The sequence below is a fragment of the Numida meleagris genome, chromosome 1 (assembly GCF_002078875.1).
Source record: "Numida meleagris isolate 19003 breed g44 Domestic line chromosome 1, NumMel1.0, whole genome shotgun sequence".
Classification (NCBI taxonomy): Eukaryota; Metazoa; Chordata; class Aves; order Galliformes; family Numididae; genus Numida; species Numida meleagris.
In genome coordinates, this window is record NC_034409.1 from 110744132 (window position 1) to 110766637 (window position 22506).

The 22506-nt window shown below is 46.0% G+C and overlaps 1 long non-coding RNA gene across 1 annotated transcript; it reads right to left on the reverse strand.

Annotated features, from left to right (window-relative positions):
• LOC110403928 lies at positions 830–16486 on the reverse strand. Its single transcript, XR_002441929.1, has 3 exons — positions 15441–16486; positions 12366–12748; positions 830–3782 (listed from the first exon to the last, which is right to left on the reverse strand). It is a non-coding gene; the product is annotated as an uncharacterized LOC110403928 (long non-coding RNA).

Genomic DNA, 22506 nt, shown 5'->3' on the forward strand with positions numbered 1-22506 from the left:
AACAGCCGCAGAAGCAGCAGGCCATATGACTGCCTTTGCCTCTCATACCACAGACACAAAACCCACCCCTCTGGTTCTGTTATTTTCTGCTCTGCACCGCATATGTTCTATTAGCCTTGCTTGCAACAGCTCTCTGCTGAGAGTTCATCTCGAGCCATTTGCTTTGCAATCATGGGATTTATAACAAGCTTGACCAAACCCCAATCTAATTTGCAACTGTGCTAAAGTACTTTTATATTTACTTTAGTAATGAAATAAAATTTGAGTTCTGTTTTTAGAGTGATTTATTTCAGCATCTCTACTGGTACAATATCTCATTTGCGTTTCATAAATTGCTATGGGCAGGAACAAAATACTAAAACTGTTTTCTGCAAATTACTTCTAAAGAGGACGTTTTTCCCTATATGCTCACACACAGAGACATATCTCTTCAGAACACAAAACTGATTTTGGTGCTCAGTCTGACATCTATTACCACTGTCTTATCCTTACAGCCGACTTCTGACTATCCGGTTTTCTAATGTATCTTAGACGGAGTACCTAAACACTGTGCAAAGTTAAATACTTTCTGGAGGTGTGGACAGAAGTTATTGATAAACATGCTATTTGTGTGATCAGAATGTGGTCAGCTATTCTGCAGCATGGCAGGAGCATGAGATATTCAGGTGGGATGTTAGGAAAAATTTCTTCTCAGGAAGAGCGATGAGGCAGTGGCACAGGCTGCCCAGGGAGGTGGTGCAGTCACCGTCCCTGGAGGTGTTCAAGAGCCGTGTGGATGTGGCACTGAGGGACACAGGCAGTGGGCACGGTGTGATGGGCTGGTGGCTGGACTAGCTGATCTTAGAGGGCTTTTCCAACTTTAACGATTCTGTGATTCTATGAATCTGTGATTCCATGACCCTGCCAGTCCCTGTCCCCAGCCCTGTGCTGGCCAGCAGGACTGTGCCTCCTCTTGGTAGGGGAAAAGTTCAAGGCAAGTTGTCTACAGGAAAAGGATGGAGAGGGGCACCTCTGTTTTGAAACTCATTTTCCCCTTTGGTCCATCAGCCTCCAGATTTATTAGCCTTCCCAATGAGCTGTAAAGCCCATCTATTTCCCTGTCCCAAGCTGAGGCTATTGCTGAGGGTGTGAGTCGAGGAGGAGTTATTTATGGATGGTCCTTTGTCTAACTTTATGCTGTTATTTTTAATTTATGTGGTAGGCGCCCAGTGTACTGCTAAGATGCCTAGAGATGCATTTTAAAAATTTGAATACATAAATAAATAAAATACTCTGTACTCAACCAATCCTAAATTATGCACTACACAGAGAGAAGCAATTCAATAGGCATTAGGGAAAGGACCAAAGGAGCAAGGCAGATCGATGCTATTTGCAGACCCAAGAATCTTTACCCTTGAGCCAGCAATTGCAGAGGCGCTATGGCTGGCAGGCTAGATTTTAGGTAGTGTTGCCACCCCCTGACTGGCCTTGCACTTGAAGGCTGGGTACACATAGATGGCAACCCTGAACACACCAAAGAACAGAGCTCTTCCTGGATAAGCTGAATTGGGTAGATGTGCAACAATAGCTGCATGTGCTGAAAGTCAGGGTGCAGTGAAGTGGGGGGGTGCTTGGCTGGGGCCTTAGGGAGTCAGGATTTCACCCACTGAGTTAAGCAGTTGGGTAAGTCAGGTCCAACCACTGGATGAATTGAGTGCACCCAGCACTTAAAGGACAGATGTTTAAAGAATCAAAAGAAAGAAAGCAAATAAACAAGAGCTGACCTAACAACAGGATGACTCTGATGCATGATGCAAATCCTGCGGAGTGCAATAAATATGGCACACAGCTATAAATGTACTTAATTACAGGTAACGTATCATTTATGACGTGATGCAACAAGCAGCGTATCACAAATGTAACAAGAGCTAAGCTGGTGTGTAATGGGGGAATCTATAAACATATATAATTATACATAATAGCACTAAAGTATGCTGATAATATACTGTACTTATTGGATATGTAATCCCAGATAGCACAAACAGTGTTGTGTTATGATATGCTTGACTAAACTATATAACTAGGGCATAATAAATATGTCCATTTTATACCCCTTCATGTCTGTGTGGTTTTAACTCAAATTCTGGGGAGCCTGGGCAGATGTGGGCACCTCTGTGCTGCCTTGCTGCGGCCCAGCGCTGCCCAACCAGAGGGGCTCAGGGCTGTGCTAGGGACCAAGCAAACCCCACAGCACTGAAAGCATCCCAACAGTGAAAGCACCAGTGGATAAGCTTCTTGCCTGGGGTTCCCTCAGGCAGGTTGCACCGTGACCACAGACTTTATTAGCTGAGCTGTCATTTCAGCAAGCCAGCTTGGGTCACTTTACCAGTTTGGTGAGCATGGTGTGGGATTTGGTGACCACAGGCTCTCACTGCAGCAGCTGTCTCTGTGTGGATACTGTACTCGGGATCAGGGATGCAAAAGGAAGCAGCGTAGCTGGCCTGCCTGGGCTGTGCTGGAGGCCTGGTCTCAGCATGCAAAGGCAGCTCCTCCTTTCAAAATGTGTTCTTCCTCTGGGTTTTTCTGTATGCACTTTGCCTTCTGGCTTTTCAGAGTCAAGTTGGATGGGGCCCTGGGCAGCCTGAGCTGGTGGGGGGCAGCCCTGCCCACAGCAGAGTTGGGGCTGGGTGGGCTTGGAGGTCCCTTCCAACCCAAACCATTAATTCTGTGATTCTGTGATTCTACCCAATCAAGGGTTGGGGCACCCCTCCTTGGCAGTTGAGTGTGCTGTCTACGATCACTTCTGAGGTTTCCTTCCCAAAATGTCCCAAGCTGCAGCAGAGCCAGCCCAAGAGCAAAGGAGATGCTGCACGCATCCCCTGAGCCCAAATGCTGACCCTGGGAACTAGCACCCACTGTGGGAAAGGTGCTGCTCCCTGTTTTCTGGTTCCTGGTGATGGGTAATACCAGCTTGAGCAAGGGATATTTGCCAGGTGTGTGGTCAGAAAAACCTGCAAGGGATGGATGGATCTTTAACTGATAGCACTGATCTTCTTTGCCGATGTGAAGCAATGGCCATCTTCTGTCTAAAAGAGGATGTCAAAATGCGTTGCACAACTCAGAAGTTTTATTCTCTTTGTTTTGAAAGAAGTCATTAGGAACCAGATGGCTCAGGGATTTGGTAATAGAATATGAAACCTTTCATCTCTCCATCGACCATTCATATACGACCTATTGTATTAGTCACAGAAAATCATCAGATTATTCGCTGCTGTCTTATGCAAAATGAGATCGCCATCCTCTCCTGCAGCCTGGCTCCAGCTGAATAGATTTTCCAGTTGAAATGATTTTGTTCCAGCAATTTGACTTTCAGCTCATCAGCTCTTCCAATACCGGTCCTCCTGGGCTATGAGCTGCGGTCCCGCTGAGGTGGAGCTGAGACAGACTGCCGTGGCATGGGGTAGCGACAACTTGACACAGGTCCTCATGTGCACATGCTTCATGAATGAAAGTAGCTTATGCAAGATGCTTGGCTAATGCTCCTCAAAGATCAGAGCATGTAGGAATGGGCCTGTGCCTTTATCTTGACAACTTCTCAGGGAAAACATGACTGGAAACTGTAGAAGTGATGAAATTGAAGAACAAAGATGCGTTTTGGCAGGTTAGTTTACAGGAAAGATCTCACATGAATGAACTGTGAGAGCATTGAGAGGAGTGATGTTGCAGTGCATGGCGCAGCAAGTGTGGGAGTCACTGTTCTGCTGTAGCAAGTTGCCACACTTCTGCTGATCCATGGTGAGAGCCTGCAAGGAAAGCCCTGTGTTGTGGTAAATGCATGAGAATCAGAGGTAACCTCAAGGAAAGCAATTTTATCACCTTTTGCACCCAGTGATCTTTTTATCTCCATAATGTCAGCAGGAGTGCAAGGGAGGGAAACCTTAAGAAAAAACCCACGGCTAGGTCCATGACCCACACAGTGCTGAAACAAAATGCAAAACTGAACACGTGCTGAGAAGGAAATTGCATTAATATAGATCAATAGGGGCTCGTACAGAAATCACTGTAAAGATTTTTTGGAAACACAGGTAAAGAGGAGTGAAATGGGACAGAAAAAGCAGATAGAAGCATATCTTCAACCAGTTTGGCTTCTCCCTCAACAAAGCCCTGCTGTGGAAGCACTGGTTCTCAATGTGGGTAGCTGAAGTAACCAGCTTCTGGAGAATACGTGCATTCTTCTGACCTGGAGGATGGGACCAGACTTCAGAGCAGTCCTTCAATGCATGGTGAAAGACAGCATCTCTGGCACAGGAGCACTGCATACCTAACCTGCTAGACACAAATGACAGCAAACTTGTGAAACCCCTTTGCAAAAGCGCTGGACAGGCCAGTCTGGGGCTGCGTGACAAGCCTGGGCACAAAAGTCCCCATGCCCAGCTCCCTGCCCACCACCACACTTCCTTCAGAAGTTCCTCGTGCCCCAGTGGCTCTCCTGAAAGAGATTGAGAGGGCAAGCAGCAGTTCCTGGCAGCTCAGAGATGCACTGAGAGCAAGCAGCTGAGAACTGCAAGGCACGAAGAGAGAGTTGAGGATTGTGGCACATTAAGAAGAATGGAGGGGCTACATTCGTCTCCTAATTTACAACAGAGAACAGGGGACACTTGGGCTGTGCAGCTGTAGCATCGCAGGGAATAGACCACCTCTCACATACAGATACCAAAATATACTGCAAAGCAGAAAAAGGCCAACATGTTTTTAATGGAGATAAAATTTGCTGTCCTACTCCCCTTCCTGTAAGTCTCAGTAATGTAATGTAAAAAGGAAAAAGAAGGGGTATGATCTCATGCTCGGTACTTTGTCTAAAGTGAGATGCTGATCTCAGTCCAGCTCTCTGGGGGAAGATCTGGGCTCGGTGAGCATCTGCATACTCTTTATAGAGGAAGCCATGCAACAAGGGCCCAGGCCATCCACAGGCAGCCACTGGGGTTTTCCTTCTGATTTCGTGGGCAGCAGAGATGGAGGGACAGGGACTAGGGTATTTCTCATTGGTAGGGTAGTTCTTCCCAGGTAGAAGAGGAGATTAGGGGAGATTTAGAATGGGTATAAGGCAGAAGTTTTTTACAATAAGGGTAGTTAGGCACTGACATAGGATGCCCAGAGAGGTGGTGGATGCCCCGTCCACGGAGACACTCAAGGCCAGGCTGAACAGGGCTCTGAGCAACCTGACGTAGCTGCAGATGTCCCTGTTCATTGCAGGGAGTTGGACTAGATGACCTTTAAGGATTCCTTCCAACTCAAACAATTCTATGAATCTATGATTTAGTCTGGCTGCATGGCTACATGCCACTGAGGGTAAGATAGCTCCATGACCGTGGAGGCAATGTGTTAAAATTTCACTTAAAATAAAAATAATAAAAAAGAGAGACAAATAAAAGCAATAGGGAAGCAATTATCAGGAAGGTGAGCATAAGAACAGCTGAAAATACATTTAAAGCTACCCTGAAAGAGGTGGTTCTCTTAGGAGCAGTGGGCATCTTGCGAAGTTTTGCTTCCAAAGCGCAGTGCTATGTTACTGTTGTGTCCTTTATGTCTTATTTTTTGCTTTTCATCCCAAAGCCCTTCACTGTGGAGGGCAGGTGGGGAGCCACTGGTTTTGGGCAGCGAGGCCAGGGTGTCCCAGCACCCCAAGGGATGCCAGACCATGCAGCTGGGTTGGCCGCCAGCTCCCACTGTGCCTGCCTCAGCACCAGCACTGACATTGCTGGCGTTTCTGTCCCTCTCCCATCTGGGTGCCTAGCTGCGTATTCATCATCCTTAGGTTTTCTTTACTTTAATCTCTCCCATTTGCATATACACGCGTCCAAATGATAACAATTACCATAAAACAGTCGCGCTGTCGCCCCACCAATAAAAATTGCTCTGTTAATCAGGCGACTTTCCACGGCACCATGCCTGAAAGACCTCATTTTAAACTGGCAGGCTGAACAGGGCAGCAGATAAATTAGCCTATATATGATTGTATGCCGAAGTACATTGATTTAAGATTTTTCCCATTCAGCCTGACAACTTGTCTAAATAGGCTCCTGCCTGAAGAAGACAGCTTGCAGACACGGTGCAAGTGGCAGGGCATTGCAAATATAATATGGTGCTGCACAGAGCAAGTCAGCAGAAACGTCGGGGAAGGGACTCGCTGGGTCACGTGGAGTGAAAGAGAGGGTTAAAGATGAACAGAAGCAGGGACTCTGAACAGCGCAGCTCTCAGATTTCATCCTGATTTTCTTCTTCCATTTCTAATTGCTAAGTCACTACAGGGAAAAAGCAATTACCAATCTGCTATCATTCACCGTGTCATCTTCAGGTCCTCATTAGCAGCTCCATCAACAACCTTAGCATTTAGCTCCCACCCTGCAGTTCTGAGCATCCTAATCATGCTGTGAAGGTTCGGGGTGCCTGTGGAATGGGGAGGAGAGCCCACATCTGCCTCTGCAGCTGGAAAATAGGTGGTACTTCGGGATGGACCACCTACAGAGAGGGGCTGACAGGGGTCTGTTCAACCCCAGTGCTGTGGGCTCCCACATGCATCAACAACAGGAGCACTTGCAAAGGAGTCACCAGCAAGGCTGGGAGCACCAGCCCCATGAGCCAGGCTGCCTGTGCCCTGCAAGAGGGCAGGGAGCAGCCACTGCAGGTGACCGGATGCACGGCACGGGCTCTCAACACCCGCATCCTGCTTCTGCTGGTATTGCAGCACCGGCACCTGGGGAGGGTGAGGAGCTGGGAATGTCACCCTGACATACTAATTAGCATTTATTTGATCATCCCCCACCGTAGGTCCTTACTAAAGTGTTTCAGGCATGAGGCAGTTTTCTCTAGTGGAGCAATAAATTAAGGAGCCATATAGTTTTAGACCACACATTTGAGCAAATAAATGGCCTAGCAAAAAAAAAAAAAAGAAAGGAAAAAGAAAATAAGAGTGTATCCTGAGACCTCAAAAAGCACCACTCCATGAGCTCTCTCCTTGCATTCAGAATTGGGATCCTCCTCCTCTTCCTCTTTGTCCACCGACTCTTGCAGATTTAACACATCCTTTCACACCACCCTGACCCACAGAGGGGTTAGTTTATGATGGCTGTAACAGGATGTGCCTCTTTCCAGGCCATTTTTTTTTGCTGGAATCTGACTTTTAACTTTGCACGACCTCTTGCGTCAAGCCTTTACCTGCAGCATCTTGATTTTTTACTTTGTCCCTTCTGTCAAGAGGCTGTCCTCCTCCATCCATGATTTACCTCTATTTCCTGACAAGCTTTCATTCTTTGTCAAGCTTTAATTGTAAGCCTTTCTTTCATCTCTCCCAGAAGATCTCAATCCAAACCCTACTCATAGCATGATCTTATCACAGACTGTGCTCCTACAACCACACAGGCATTTCTGCAGCTTGAGATCACTCGCCAACCCCTTCCACTTTGCCTGCACATGCAGAGAGATGTATGTACATCTCCTTTATTTCCTGTTGACATAGCATGCATCACGCCCGGGTTTCTGCTGTGCAGTTTCACAGCTAATCTGAGCTAACTGCGAACAATTAGGAACGAGCTGCTTGTGGCCAGGAGCAGAGGAGCTCTTTTTCTGGCGCCAATTGTCATTGCTCGGCTGCAGTTAAGCCTCCTTCACATTTGGCTGGTTCACAGAATCATAGAATCATTAAGGTTGGAAAAGACCTCTAAGACCACCCAGTCCAACCTCAGTCCATCCCCACCATGCCCACCAACCATGTCCCTCAGTGCCACATCCACACGGCTCTTGAACACCTCCAGGGATGGTGACTGCACCACCTCTCTGGGCAGCTTGTGCCACTGCCTCACTGCTCCTTTGGGAAATAATTTTTCCTAATACCCAAACCAAACCTGCTGGGAGTATGCAGCTTTGTCCCTACTCTTTCAGTTTAGCAGGAGATGGTGTGGGCACCATGGGCTGGAGAACTGGAGATTCCCCACTCCACATTCATTATCCGCCGTATAGCACGCAGACAGCACCTCTTCCATTCAGTGCACTGAAATGAATTTTGATATTACTCTCTGTTGTTAGAAGCAGGTTTAAATTACATTAGAGGCTTCAAGATCTGCAGCACACGTCATCCCCCTCATCACACAGGGCAGGGAGAATAACCACTGCCAAGTTTGCTGCCCAATGACTCACGCACAAGGGAGACTTCACAGGGGGGGTCAGCTCCTGGTCAGTGCTCACACAAGGGTTGGGGCACTGTGTGACCGAGGCAGCAGCTCAGTAGAGAGTTTTGCTTTGGTGAAAATGTCCTTAAAATAATGAGGAAAAAAGTGGGGGAAAGAAAGCCAAATTCCAAGGACATCATTCAGTATTCAGGTAGTTGCATCTTCAAGTTTCAACACATATGTAGGGGATTAAATGCACATTAATCACTGACAAGTCTCAGGATAAATATTCAGTTACATGAAAATTTTCTCCAGATGTACACTGCAAGGTAAATACCTAAGGGGATGTTAAGGAATGGTCAATATCAGGAACAGTTACTGAGAACTGAACAGAATGTTTACTGAGAACTGAATAAAAAGTCCAGTTTTACAACGGAATCTTTGCTGTTAGCCCTGTAATTCCTGTGAATAGTTCCTTGGCTTCAGCGGATTTACATCCTGACCTAAACAGTACCCAGGTTTCTGCTCACCTCCCATGCAGGAGCATGCTTCATCCTGGCTGTATGAGGATGCTAACTTAATATTCAGCAGAGGAATGGAATTCTTTTGTTTTCATCAGGAATTTTTCCTTCACTATCAAAGCATTTACTTATAGTGGGAATTCCTGGTAACACCGCTAGCCCCTTCCCGAAAATATCATACCTTGCACTCCCAATGGCATTAAAGTGGCTTTTGTGCCTACTCTTATGGCCATCATTAATTTTGTCATTATTTCGCAGTACTCCAGGCATCCAGTTTCCCTAGCCACTTTCTTTATTCTAGAAAAAAAAAGGAATACTTTACAAGTAGGTAACATACTTCAGTCTCCTTGTCAAACTACTTTAAGTATCAGAGCACTGTATAGTCATGCCCCTTGATTGAGAAGTGAAGTTGGTCAGCATGGTCCAGGAGACTCATAGAATTATTAAGGTTGGAAAAGACATCTAAGAGCATCTAGTCCAACCACCAGCCCACCTCCACCATGCCCACTGCCCATGTCCCTCAGTGCCATGTCCACATGGCTCTTGAACACCTCCAGGGACGGTGACTCCACCACCTCCCTGGGCAGCCTGTGCCACTGCAGCACCGCTCTTTTTGAGAAGAAATGGTTCCTAATATCCAATCTGAACCTCCCCTGGTGAAACTTGAGACCATCACCTCTCATCCTGTTACCTGGGAGAAGAAGCTGACCCCCACCCCTGGAGATAGGTGAAAATGTGTACATCTCAGCCTCCTTTTGATCACTTCAGTGATTTTTTTAATCTTTGTTTTTTAATAGGTTTGCTTTAACTCTTATCTTACAAATTTTACAGAATTGCTAACCATTTTTATAAGGAAAATACACATTTCTATGCAAAATACTTTAAGAGTTTTCTGACATCAGCATTCTCAAAAATAACATAATAATTCCATCATGGCCCTCCAGAATGATCTTTGCTTCTTATGAAAGCATGTCTACGTGTCAGAAACGTTAGAAAGAAAAGTCTAAAGTGGCTCAAAGGAGGTAGAGATATGCATCAAAACTATCAGAATGCCAAAATAATACCAATCAAAAGATGAAAATATTGGGATAGTATCTTTTATATAGTGGTTTACTACATATGATATTGAATGCATTTGGCCTATCTTAGGAATGTTATGCCTATATGTCAGAATTCAGCAGCACACTAAAAACACTGAAAAGAAATCCAGAAGTAAGAAAAAGAAGTAAGTTCTCTACCAGGTGTTGCTTTCAGTGGCCTGGTCTTGCATATAAGAGATGGCATTTTTAGCAAGGAGAGAAGTTTGAAAGTGGCCAAACTTAACTCCCAGGTTTTTCGCTATCTTAATTTTTTTCTTTAAAATAAGGCAAACGTTCTTCTTAAATCCATCCTATGTGATAGCCTTCAAAGCATTTTAAAATTCTTAACAGATCAGACAAACTTGAAAATAGAACATAACCAATTTGCAAGAACCCACAGTGGAAAGAAAAAGCCCTCCTCTTTCATTTCAATTAAGCTGTGCTTATTATTAAACCAGGCTCAGGACTGAGGAGCTCTGTCAGTTTGGGAATTCGTGGGACTATTTCATGCTGTATTATCAATTACCAGATACTGATTTCTCCTGTGATCCCCACAAGCATGTTTTCTCTCCTCTTCTCCCGTGATCAAACCCACAGCTGTTTTCTACATCATAAATCTGTTCTGTGCTCAAGCCATTGTTTTCTCCTTTTCCTGCTGACTCAGACATCTCCTGGAGCTGAGCACATCTCTTTCAAGGCTCCCCAGCAGCATCCCAGCAGCACATCTGCAGGGCAATGGCTCAGCTCCATCCTCCCCTGAGATTCTGAGAGCTGGTAACTCAGCATCCTCACCAGTTCTATGGCTACGTATGGGCCTGGCCCTCAGAAATATCCTAGGTCTGACAGTAGCCACGTACTATACCCCTCTGTACTGGTGGGCAAAGGTGCTCCCAGGTTCACAAGAGGGATGAGGTGGAGCCAGCACCTGGGGACAGTCCTCTGAGTGAACACTCTAAATGCATCATGTGGTACTAAGAGCTGCCTTCATTTCACAGCATGATTGCACACGCTTAGTCTAAAGTACCTGCTCTTCCATTTTACAGAAGTGTTTTAAAACTGCGCTGTGCGAGGGAAGACCAAATTGAAATTGCTTGTACCAAAACACATGCAATGCATCAGTAAGTGCTGTGTGTTCCAGGGTGAATGGGATTCACTTTTCAAATGCAGCCCCAGCTCAGCATATTGAAATATTTTATAGGTAATTGTGATGTGCAGTCAAAAGCTAGAGGTGCCAGTTGGAAGGACTAGAGGCAGCTAAAGGTGCACTGCATGGACAGTGCTAAAAGGGAACCAGCAGGTGCTGTTCCCCTTCTCGTTAATCATCAGTCTTAGTATGTTCATCTACCCAACCATGAAAAGAGAGAGAAGTGAGGTGGGTACAAGGGGGCCCATCAAAGGCACCTCATTTTGCAGCCAGAGTACCCAAGGCTGTGAGGCTCAAAGGGAAGTACTGCAAACTACACCTTCACCATTCTCCCCAGCCAAAACCTTGGTTTCCAGCTGAGCAGAGCTCCCAGCAGCCCAGCTGGGGCCGATGGACACCCCTAGGGCTCAGTGGGGCTGGGCTGAGGATCACACGATGCTGAAAATTTCCCAATGAAATGTTTGCAATGGTTCGTGAAATGACTTTGCAGAAGAATCATGTTTTTGGTGCAGCTACAAAGAGCCAGCACTGACCCAGGAGAGGTGTTTCTTTTATCTGCTGGCTCGTGTGCCCCAACTGGTCCAATGCCCAGCTCCTGAAGGACAGAAATCTGTCGCAATCTCTGTCAAGTAGTCCTGTTTCTTGAGTTAAAAAGGACTGAGACTTGTTAGCTCAGATTTGAGACCCTTGGCCCAGCCTTTGGGGTACTGGATCCCACTGAGCCAAATTTTGAGGCGCCAACACCTTAAGAGTCCTGAGATGTGCAGGAGGTGGTGGTGCTTTGTCCTCTTTCCCTGGTGGGAAATTACATCACCGCTCCATGCACTGCTGAGTCCACTCTTCCATGAAAACGCCGAGAGGTTTAAACAGCTTGCATAATTCCAAGAGGAAGTAGCGAGGGTGAAAATAAATACACACTGAACTAGTATGAAGTGCACGGGTTAAAAAGAAAAAACAAAACAGAACAAAACAAAAACCCACAGTCACAAAGGTATCTGGGTCTGCTGGCAGCGCTGGGAGCCAGATGGGACTAGAAGCAGGCAGGGTAATGCCAGAGACGGGAGGAGCGGTTCTACCACACCACTGAGCTCTAGGAGTGCTGCACACATTGCAGTGATTGAATGGGCAGATAACTGCAAAAAATGACGGCTTAGATATTTTCTGAAACTATTCTGTATTTTTACCTTGTGGGGTCTGCTCCCTCTTTGTTTTAAAGTACCAAATACTGACCTGCATGTATTGGCAGAAAGCGTGGAAATTGTACTTAATAACTAACACAATAACCATCTCTTACAGACTGTTCTAGGGTGAAATAAGTGAAATAAAGAGCTTTTCTCTCCTGCCTGGGAGGCTTTGGCTCAAGTTGCCAGGGGACACAGAAACAAAGTGCCCTCAGTTGCTCAGAGACCTTGTACTGATGAATTCACCCATTAAAGAAATAGCACTTGAGGAAGGAGTTCCTACCTTGCCTGCCTACCTGCAATAAAATACTGCACATTTTGTGGGATGGCAGAAGCACGAGGTGACTGTAAAGTCAGGAGGCTGGTGTCCCTGGAGCAGCCTGGGTCATTCACTTCACCTCAGCTGAAGAGAGCCCCATTTCCACGACAAACAAAAGGAGGATCAGAGCCAGGAGCCTCCACGGTGTAATGACATTCATCCCAGCAGGGCTCCGCTCCCAAGGAGAGCAGGCACCAGGAAATTATGTGCAATACATTTCAGTGATTTACAGCTCTGTGCTCGTACAAGCCCACTGTCAGCTCTAGTTACCTTATAGGCAGTGGCAGCTTCAAGTGATGTGGAGATTTCTTTCCCAGCTCACGATGCACAATCTAGGCAGCAACAAAGTCCACAAAAATCCTAAGTTAGAAAGGAAAATGTAATTTCGGGGAGGGAAATGCACATCGCCTCAAAAGACAGAAAAATCTAATAAATTGCTGGGAATTAAATCCTCTCCCACAACCCTGACAGTGAGAGGCCAGGGTGAGCAAGTGCATGGATGTAGGCGAAACGACACCGTCGGTGGGTGGGACAGAGAATCAACTTGTGCCCACTTTCATGGCTCCACAGTTAAAGGAGGGCTGCTATTAAAGAGAATTTATTTGGAGGCAAACAGCACTCATCACTGAATCAACAGCAAGTGTGGATGAGACAGAGCTAAATCCAGTGACAGACAGTTGACACAAAACTCAGATTCACGTGTTTTGAGACCAACATGCGAAACCATTAGATATGCTTCTGTTTCTCACTATTCTGTATCTCAGGGAATTACAACACACCTTTCAACGTGCAAAAATCTTAGTTAAAGTTAATTTTTAACTTACCTTCTTTATCTAAAGAGAACTAAGGTGAGCTCTGTCTATCACAGTGGGCACCTCTCCAACTTCTGCTTATAATTTTGAGTCACCTTTCAGACATCTCTTTTGCTCAACATCGAACTTTGTGCCTTATCAAAGTCTCTGCACAGGGACCCATTTTTCTTTAAAAGATCACCCAGACTGAGACCTTTTTACTTCCAATGCATTTAAGTTTTAGACTGATGAATGCCCCCACAAACTCTGATTTGGGACTATTTTTGGACTTCGAAGCTGAAGAGGATGCAAATGGGATGTTTTGTATTCATTTTTATTGTCTTTAGTTTAATTCCTTGTTGTGCATATGATTGAAGGACTAGGAAACACCAGGGTTTCCTATACTCCTACATGAGCCTCCTAGATGAGCCAGAGCAGAGAAGAGAGTAGAGAGCTTCTTTCACATCTCCTACGTATGTGAGGGTATACATCTACACCTCCTTATAGCTACAAATTCTTTGCAGCTAGACTTCCCAGGATTTCCTGTTCCCCTTTGACTTTATCAGACTTGGCAGGGAGAAAATACTCCGAACTGTGTTTTCATTTTCCAGTTTCATTTCTGATCTTCTTTAAAGGTGCTCTTCTTTAGAGTTGGACAAGGAGCATATTCATAGGCAGGACATCCAGCAGATCCCTTCACAGTCGGGCTACTATAAGTTAGCTACTATACAAACATGCAGGAAGATACAATTGCTATTCTATAGTGTGTACAACGGTGACATCTTCCCTACACGCCACTGACACACATATGCATATAGACATAATTTAGATGTTGGGTGAAATTTTTCACTCAGAGGGGCGCAGGCTGCCCTGAGAAGCTGTGGTGCCCCATCCCTGGAGGTGCTCAAGGCCAGGTTGGATGGGGCCTGGGGCAGCCTGAGCTGATGGGTGCAGCCCTGCCCATGGCAGGGGTTAGAGTTGGGTAATACATCCCCACCAGTGCACGTGGAATTCCTCTGTGCTTTTTGCTCATGCTCACTCTGCAGCAGCGTAAACCCTTTGGCCTTCTTGTCACTGCCAAACTATGGGAAACAAACCTGGCTCCTTCTCCACCCCTGCACCTCTGCTTGCTTCTTCTGAGCCTCTTCTTCCTGGTTGGGAGGTGGCAATTCAGGAGGCATTGCGTGCTACAGCAACAGCCAGATGTTTGGTCTTGACAGGCTCAGCATGAGATGAGATTGAAACAGCATAATAAAGATCACACTTAGGAGAGTCCCCCTCCCCATTTTTTATCTCATGAAACATTTTTTTTTTTTTGAGGTACAGATAAATATAAGTACTATCTAAACCGTTGACTTAATAACATGTAAAATGCACTCTTTGCCATGCACATAATTAGTCTTGCATTGCGAACATGAAATATTAATAAATAAAAATTAGCACCTTTGTTGTGGCTGTGTTTCAAACTGCTTTGAAAATTAATTAATTCCCAGCAGCTTGTGTGAAGCAGAAAACCATTATTAGCCTAGTTTTTACACATGGAGGCGGAGAGCTTTCTCCAAACCGTAAGCTCCTTGTAGAGCAGCATCGCCTCGCTCTTTAAATAGCACTGTTGACTACTGGAGCTCAGATTACTTTGCAAAGGAAATTGGTTTCCTTTCCTGGAGACGGAAGGAGCCAGGAGGAGGGCTGTCAATTCAGAGCAGGAGAGGTGTCTCCTCCGCAGGCACCAGGGACCAAGGAGGGGGCATGGTGCAGGCCCTGCCCGATGGCAGCAGGCCTGTGTCCCGAGCTGTCAGGCAGCCTGACGCACAGGACCTGCAATCTGAGCAGAAACCGCTGTGCCAGGTTTTCTAGGGCTATTATCTGGTTCCTTCTGGCCAAGATCCTGAAATCTGTCAACTCAGCCAAGTCTCAGCCCTCTGGGCCTGGGCTGGGAGCTCTGAAGTCCCTTCCTGGGGCCAGATGCTCCAGGATCAGTGATGGGTGTCCCATGCCACCATGCAGCTCCCTGTCAAGGGGCTGCTTTTTGGATGATGAAGATATTTTTGGAGGCTTCTCACATCAACAGGGCAGCCTGAGAGGCCAAGCCACCTGCCCAGCCAGCTCTGTAACATGCCCATGCAGCCTTGCTCCATAGGAGCTGCTTTGTGCAGGGACACAGCTAACAGTGCGAATGAACAACTGAGTTTTCTGGGGGTGGAATTTAAGACTGAAATGCCCACAGCCTTCTCCAGGCCTTAGTAAGGAGCATGACTTACCAGAACCTGCCTGTAGGCCCAGACACGAGCTGCCCCTCCCTGCTTACAGAGGACGTGAGAGCTCCCAGTGCAAAAGGCATGGCTGCTTCGGTACACTTCTGTTTGTTTGAAGTAATTCTGTGGAAGAAGGGAAATAAAAAAGGGCACTCAGGGTTGCTGCTCCCAGGTAACAAAGGCCACTTTCAGCAGGGCCGTGGCTTGGCCTGGTCTCGGCTCACCTTATGCTGGATCATCTACCCACAACAAACCGTTTCACACAAGCCCAGTTCCCATCCTGCCTTCACATTTTTACCCAGCCTTGGTCCCATTCCTGCTCTCATGCCCAGCATCTGTTGTGCCCAGGCCCATGCTGTCTGTGCCCAGCAAAACCCAGACAATCTGCTAACAGACTAACAGCTCTCCTTCCATGCTGGTGGCAGGCAAAACAAAACAGGTCATCCAGTGCAGCAGTATCTCAGGCCGAATAAGTGGCTTGTGTCAAGTGCAGGGGACTCTATGCAACCACAGGTTCAATTTAACTTCCGAGTCAGTCCTGAGGAAAGAGAAAAGCTTTCAGAATTATAAATACAATTTTTGTAGAAGTATGCTACCATTTCTCTGGAGGGCAGCTGTCACCACCTTAGTTTCTGCAGGAGCACGGGCAGCAGTCGGATGTTTGCTATGTGAAAATCCGTCCACCATGTATAGCCAACGTAAGTCAAAAAAGGCCGAGCATGTTTTTCCATCTCAGAAGGAATTTAGGGACCTCCCAGATCAGCAGGCCAGCTCTAACCACTGCCTGAAATAAGACGTAAAAGTTCCTGACTGCTTTCCCTGACCCTGGCCTCAGGTGTCCACTTTGTTCACCTACCTGAGAGCCATGGGGCATGAGCGGGAGAAGCATGGAGCTTCTGCCTATGACTGTCCACCTTCTGCCATACCAGAGAGGGAGAAATGAGGTTTTGGCTGCTGGTAGGAGGGGTTCCCCCTTCCCCTCTGTTCTCAGCAGCAGGCACATGAGAAGACACTCACTTTTTTTCTATCAGTGGGAAAAACCAGCAGGGTTTGGCATGCATTTTGCCAAAAGGAGAAGAAAGATAAAAAAGAGAGAGGGGAAATGCCCACACTGAAATAAAAGGGCAAAGCAGAGCCCCAGAGCACTGAGAGGACTGCTGGTGGTCTTCACAGCACCTCCAGCAGCTCTTGGCCTCTGGCCATCCCAGCTGAGCTCAACCCCACTCTGCTACCTCCCTGCCTCACCAGGACTGCACTGGCAAGAACTTGTGGTGCTCACAGGCTGAGTCTTGACAACAGGGTGTTGATTTGTGAAAAAAACAAAACAACAAGGAGCAAAGGCCAGCAGAGCTTGTGAGATCTGTCAAGTGGTCCAAACACCACACAGTGAGAGGGTAGAGGCTGCTGAGACATCAGACCTGGTACCCTTTCTTTCTTTTTCACCTAGGTAGCAGGTTTGTTCAGGTTTTACAGAGGCATCATGTGATAGAAAAGTAGCTGTTCCCCTTTCCAAATGTTCATTTAACTTTGGTTTACCAAGGCATTCATTTTGTACCTTTGGAGTATTGTTTTGTCTAGACTGCCAGACAAACTAACATTAAAGAGTGGCCAGTATGGATGTCTGAAAACTCCCTGAGACACAAAGCAACTCTTAAGGCATATTTAATGAAATACATAACAATGAGGTTATCTATAAACTAACACATCATTCTGGACAACAGTTCCTCGGAAGTGTTCAAGGTGGTTCTCAAGAAAACAAACAAACAAACACAAGAGTCATCTGGACAACAACTCATTGGAAATGTTGTGGGTAATTCTCAGGAGCAATGATAATAATAAAAGAATCATCTATAGAGGCAAGTAGAGTGGAGAGTAAGATGGTCGGAAAACTAGAGACAATTCATTTGTAGAAAAGCTGATCCCTGTATGTCAAAGGTTTACCTCACTGTGGAAGGAGCTGAAGCTTCCAAGCACTCAAGGTTCTGCAGAGATCCTGAAACAGCCCAAGAGCTGACCTCCATCAGCTCAGTTCTTCAGCTCTCCTCTTTCTGATGACTAATGTGGTTGGGAAACTCAGTGCCCAACCCTGTCCGATGCCAAATTTTTCAGGAAGACCAACAATATGGAACTTTGGATCAGTACTGTAAGAAGCAGAATCAGTCTGCTCTGAGCTCTGCTATCACTTCGGAAAGGAACAAGGTGCAAAGGGCAGCACCCTTTGCTGCACTTCTCCTTTCTGCCCTGCATGAAACACACAAACGTCCCTTGAGGATCCAGTGTCCCAGTCCTGAGAAGTTCACAAAGCAAGCTTGGCAGGGCTTCAGGAGCTCCCACCAGTGTGCTCTTTTATGCAGTTAACACAAATCCTTTAAAATAGACTCTAAAAGCCGATGCCAGATCCCTGCATAGCTCAGCAATACCCAAGCATCAGCCTGTAGCAAGTTACAGAAGGGAGGTGGCAGTTTCAGGGGCCTCAGATGATGGCGTCATCTTAACTCACTCGGGAGAAGCCCCATGGAAAGCAAATTCCCTGAAAATTGCCTGGAGTCAGAGATTTTCTCATGCAACATATTTGCACGCAGCCTCGGTCTCCTTTTAGCATACTTTGCCTTTTGTCTTATTTTTTTGGCTTCAAGCAACAGCCCCAAATGAAATGCTGGAAACAATGAAAGCATTAAAGGAAAATGTCATGCCTATCAATATACGCCTTTGTGGCTGTGGGAGTGGAGAGCACTGTGATGTCACTGGTGGGAACAGCTTAAAATTTTCCATTGAGAAAAGGAATCCAGCTTTCATGAAGCCAACACGTTCTAAAAGATGTGCCATGCCACCCGGTCACGCAGACGAGGGCTTCACAGCAATGCAGCACAGGCTGGGAGGCTGATTTAATTCAGAAGTTACAGAAACAACTTGTGTTTACTTACCACGGGAGCATGTAGCACAATCTGCCATGTACACGGAATTTAATTCTGAGAGCGAAGATATTGAAGATAGCACTCCCTGTATATTGAGAAATTAAAACAAGCTACCATGTCAGTTATATGTGACACACCAAGACCAGGTCTGGACCATGCAGCTCTGCAGATGAACCCTTCCCTGGGCTGTTCAGTCAGACTGTGTGACTGTGACTGTGATTGGGTCTGGTTACAAGCGATCTCAGGAGTTTGCTCCAACTCAGCTGGGAACAAGCCAGGGGCTGTCCAATTGATCCCAGCTGGTTTCAAGGAGATGTCAAGGAGATGGGTCCGCTGAGCTGGTGATGGAGGTGTTAATTAGCTGGTTTCTCTGAAGTGCATTGCAAACAGCATTACATCCTGGTACCCTACAGCAGAGTGATGTTTCACAAGGATCCTCATCACCTCCCAGCTGTCGGTTAGTTGCTCAATTATTTTAAGTGCATCATTTAACATCTTTCTGGGTAGTGGCTCTCTCCTGTGACAGGTATTAGAACTTAGATTCAGGTAAACAATTTTTGAGTTTGAGAAGAGCCGAGACTATGATGTTTACTTCCAGATCTGGACGTCATGCTCTTTAAATTCCCGGGCCCTTGGGAGTTGCTGGTTCCTCACCAGGGGAATAAGGAGAGGTTTCATTTCTGGGCTGGGGTGCAAGCTGCTGAAAAACACTTCAGCACAAACCTGCTAATTCCCCACCTGGGAATCAGAGTGAGAACACAGAGTTAGAGAGTGAAGTCCTGCCAAGCCTTCTGGTTTTCTTCTCTAGAGGCACAATTTTAGCTCTTTTCAGGAGCAAACCTGAAGGAAAATTAGGGCAATTAACATAATTACAACAAATTTTATAATGAAAAAGCGCAGGCTCCTGTCAACCTGTTTTGGGATATATAAGGACTTCCATGCAAACATATGATCTACAGGGCTTTTGTTGCTGCTGCTGCTGGAAGGCATCAGTGGGTATGAACCAGACCAAGCAGCAAGCCTGCTTCCCTTTAAGGTCATGCTCTTTCTCTGCAGCACTGCGGTTGCTGCTGCAGAGACCCCATTTCACAAGCCAAGGACTACTTAAGCTAAAGTGTGAGTGATTTCTACAGCCCAGTTTTATTCTGCAAGAAACACACACACACAGAATGGTTGAGGTGGGAAGGGACCTTTGGAAATTGTCTGGCCCAACCATATCATGTAGTGACACTGAGAGCAGGTTGCACAGAATCATGTCCAGGTGGGTTCTGAGTATCACCAGGGAAGGAGATTCCATAGTCTCTCTGGAATGCCTGCCTGTTCCAGTACTCTGTCATTCTCACATCAAAATAGTTTTTCCTCATGTTCAGACAGAGCTGCCTGCGTTTCAGTTTGTGCCCATTGCCTCTTACCCTGTCACTGAACACCACAGAAGGGTCTGGCCCCATTCTCATGACACCCTCCTTTAAGATACTTAAATGCATTGATAAGATCCCCTCCCAGTCATCTCTCCTCCAGGCCCCTCACCATTTAGCCAGTTCTCAACCCATCTCACAATTCACTCATCTAACCCACACTTCCTGAGCTTACCTATGAGGATGTTACAGGAGACAGTATTAAAACCGCTGCTCAAGTCAAGGTAGACAACATCCACTGCTCTTCTCTCATCTACTCATCCAGGCATAACATCATCGAAGGGCATCTGGTTGGCTGAGCACGATTTCCTTTTTGTGAATCCATATTGACTAGTCACGGTCCCCTTCTTTTCCTCCACAAGCTTAGAGGTGACATCCAGGATGAGCTGTTCCATTACCTTTCCAGGGACAGAGGTGAAGCTGACTGGTCTGTAGTACTTGGGTCCTCCTCCTTGCCCTTTTTGAAGACTGGAGTGGCGCTGGCTTTCTTCCAGTCCTCAGACACCTCTCTGGTTCTCCATGACCTGTGAAAGGTGATGGAGAGCAATAGCATCTTCCAGCTTCCTCAGCAACTGTGGGTGCATCCCATCAGGGCCCACAGATTTGTGGGTGTCAGATTTGCCTGCATGATCTCTAATGTGTTCTTCCTTGACCAATCGAAGGTCTTCTTTTCTCTAGAATTTTTCCCTGGTCTCCAGGTTCTGTGATTCCTGAGAGCTGGCCTTAGCAGTAGGCATTCAGTAATTGTCTTCTTTGTAACCTTTGTCACCAAGGCACCCATTCAATTCAGCAGCAGGCCCACATTTTCCTCAGTCTTCCTTTTGCAACTGATGTAATTGAAGAAGTCTTTCTTGTCCTTGACATCTCTGGCCAGATTTAATTCCAAATGGGCCTCATTCTTCCTTGTTGCATCTTTACATACTTTGAACTAGGCAACTCTGGGACAGGTTCAGAGTGCCTGTTTGCACTGTGGAGAGCAGCATGGCCCTGCACAAGCTGCTCGAGGCAGGGAGGACATGACCCACTCTGGCACACCTCTGCAGCCCATATGAAACCTAGCTGGCTGAGATTTTTGGCAGGCTGGAGCACTTGTGCAGGCAGAGCCACATTCTGCTCCACTGCGTGGTGCCTAAACCGAGGTCTCAGCCCTTGGAGCAGATTGGAACCTCCTGCAGCCCCCTGCATCTAGGTTTCTTTGTGGTATAACTGAGCCCACAGTTTCTCTCACTGGAGAGACTGCTGTGGACCTGTATATTCTTGCAGCTCAGATGTTGCAAATCCTGCAACATCCCTGTGAACTGGTCCTTTTGTCAGGATGAATGACCTACCCCAAAAGTCAAGTTGCTACAGCCTGACTTCATTGAGCATTCCTAGTTGTAACAAAAAGACCATCAAAGCTCACATTCCCAGAGCATAGCTGGATCTGGTTTTGTGAGAGCAATGAAGTAATAACAATTCATTCTATCATTAAATTCAGCCAGCTCAGTTTGGGTATGTTCAGGAAGCAAACCAATTGAGGCTGAAGTTAACCAGGCACATTTCAGGGCAGATTTGTATTGTAAAATGCAGCAATTCTGGGTTGTTAGAGTTCCTTCACAAAACTCCTGTGCAATACTAGCAAGTGAAGGGTCACACCAAATGTCTACCATATGCTGCACAGATCCAGTTTCCTCTCACAGTTTTCATTGTATTACATTCTAATTTTTTTTTCCTTTTAGATTTAATTCCCTAGGCTGTTGTTGGAAGTGTACGGAGTTACAGCAATGGAAGGAATTTCACCTGTTCAAATCTAGTTTGAGGGATCCAGGCATAGCTGGTTTTTCTATATTGCGTAATAAACATTGCACCTCTTGTCCCTCCAAGTTATGGCAGTCATTCCTTTCATATTCTCACACATATCCACAGTACCCATGATTATGCCACACAAGGCTAAGGTAACACAAGAACCATCTGCTTACTTAACAGAAATATGTAAATGAATGGCACTACCACCTCTAATGTCAAGCAAAAGTCAACACAAAAGATTATATTCCACCAAAAGTCTTGGTCTGCAGGTCACCATCCCACTTCCAGCCTACCCCGGCTATTCCAGGAAAGTCAACAGACCCCAGCAGGTCACCTCCTCCAGGTGGGTCGACAAATGATACTGCTGACTTCATTCAGACTTGAAGAGTATAATTGTTCAAACTGGGAAAGTGTATGCAAAGCAAATTTCATTCTAGCTCAGACACACTTAGCCAAATTACAGTACAAAAATTTCTCTGTTACTTTTTCCCCTAAAAGCATTGTGAATAAAGACTAAGCCAAATTGCTAACTTGACCAAATTGGTAACCAAATACATCAGCCAATTTTATAGTTAAGTTAACTTTGAATTCCTGTGTGCCCTGAAAAAAGCTTACCTGTCACAATTTGTGGACCACTGTCAAACGCTGCAGCTTTTAAATCTTATGCAACTTCCTGATGCAGCTCCTGAATTTTAGGCAGAGTTGTTACCTTCAAGAGTACTGTTCTCAGGGAAGCCATTGATGAAATTTATCAGCCAAAAAACAAAGCGAAAGACATCAGGTCAAGTAGCTTAAATTAAATAAATAAAGGCTTGGGAGGCTACTTCCATTACTCCTTACCCAGATAACTTTTCTTGAAAGTAACCCCGTGAACTATTCAAAACCAAATTACTTTTCTTGTTGTAAGGGAGGCAGAAATATTCAGGGTGAGGATCATTACGAGCTAAACGAGTAGTT